Genomic DNA, 1,818 nt, shown 5'->3' with positions numbered 1-1,818 from the left:
TACCACGATCTCTACCACCACCTCCACCACCACCTCCACCTCCACCTGCATGATCACCTCTACCTCCACCTCCACCACCACCTCCACCTCTACCACGACTTCTACCACCACCTCCACCTCCACCTCCATGATCACCTCTACCTCCACCACCACCTCCACCTCTACCACCACCTCCACCTCCACTTCCACCTCAACCACCACCTCCACCTCTACCACGACCTCCACCTCCACCTCCACCTCTACCACCACCTCCACCTCTACCACCACCTCCACCACCACCTCCACCTCCACCTCCATGATCACCTCTACCTCCACCTCCACCTCCACCTCCACCAGCACCTCCACCTCCACCTCTACCACCACCTCCACCTCCATCTCCACCTCCACCTCCACCTCCACCACCACCTCTACCACCACCTCCACCACCACCTCCACCACCACCTCCACCTCCACCTCCACCTCCACCACCTCCACCAGCACGACCTCCACCACCAACAACAACAGCAACAACACTAGTAGGATTGGAGGTGAATAAAAAACTAGTGTCTACATTTTCCTACCACTGTGCTGAGACTTCAGGAGATTAAGTGACTTGGTCAAAGTCACGGGCTGAGGTTCCAACTGACACATAACTGACTCTAGAAGGAAAGCTCTTAGCCACAAAGCAAGACAATTCTCTTGATCAAGACAGGCCTACAAGGCAGGTGCACTTATGCAAAACCAGGCAGGCTGCTTATTCTAACCCAGAGGAAGCAACATGTATAAATAGGAAGAGGAAGCCAGCAGAAGCAGGCAAATAGAGCTGAAAGTCCAGAGCCATTTGACAGCACTGGGGAAGCTCCTCCAGTCTCGCTCATCACTCCTGCACACTGCTCAGCCACCCAACTGTTCTGGCCTCCAGAATCTGCTACCCTCAAGCAGTTCTCTACATGCCCTCTTCTTAGCCACCTGCTGTTGCCCCCAGCTGACCTGGCACTTCCCTGAGGTGCTTCTCAAGTCCCTCCTCTGAGCTCCATCTCCCATGAGACCCACCGGGCACACACATCTTCTCTGAAGCACAGGTATCACGTCTGAGTAATTATTTGTGCAATTACATGGCTGTGTCTGTCTCCCCTTCTTTATAACAAGATCCACAAGGCAGGACAACTTGCTCTCTTGCTTCTGCAGTGAACAAGGTGCTCACCATATAGAACAAACTACCAAACTAGCACAGGATGCTGGTCCTCCAGGCGCAGACCAGTCAGCACCTCTCCTTGCATCTGTCTGCCACCAGCACACAGTAGGATGCTCCAGAGAAGGCAGTGTCCTCTCAGAGACGGCTGGCTCCCAATAGCTGCAGGGACCACCCGAGAAGGTCCTCTTGCTCCAAGTCATGAGGGGCACTGTGCTCAGAGACTAAGCCTGGGCCTTACCAACTGCAAATTCAGGCTCCACATCTCTCTCTCTACTACCCTGACCTAGGCAAAGGCTCCCTTGCAGGATAATTATTAGCCATCCAGGTTGCCTCAAGCATTGAGTGCATTACTAGAAAGAGGTGCCCATGCTTCCCACCCTCCTAATAGTATTTTCTCCCCAGACCTTAAAGTCTCCCACTTTGTCATGCTGCCAGAGGCCTAGGTTAGGTAAATGTCACTGAGCAAATTTCTGATTGCCTTTAGAACAGTGCAACTCAGAAATTCAGAAAAGGGCCAGCCAAATAGCTCAGCAGAATAGAGCGCCTATAAGCAGGAGCAGGGGCAGGGATTCAATTCCTGGGTCTGCCATGCTGGCCTCATCCCCAGAGAGTGCTGAGAAGGTGATTAAGACTGGGTGTGGTGG

The 1,818-nt window shown here is 53.4% G+C and overlaps 1 protein-coding gene across 1 annotated transcript in view; it reads right to left on the bottom strand.

Annotated features, from left to right (window-relative positions):
* The window catches only part of Ntm (neurotrimin), a 1,027,590-nt gene that overhangs the window by 287,549 nt on the left and 738,223 nt on the right, over positions 1-1,818 (bottom strand). The gene's annotated exons all lie outside the window — the stretch shown is intronic.

Source organism: Octodon degus, unplaced genomic scaffold, assembly GCF_000260255.1.
Source record: "Octodon degus isolate 3935 unplaced genomic scaffold, OctDeg1.0 scaffold00182, whole genome shotgun sequence".
Classification (NCBI taxonomy): domain Eukaryota; kingdom Metazoa; phylum Chordata; class Mammalia; order Rodentia; family Octodontidae; genus Octodon; species Octodon degus.
Note: the sequence above shows the minus strand (reverse complement) of the source record. Positions and strands in the feature narration are given on the sequence as shown.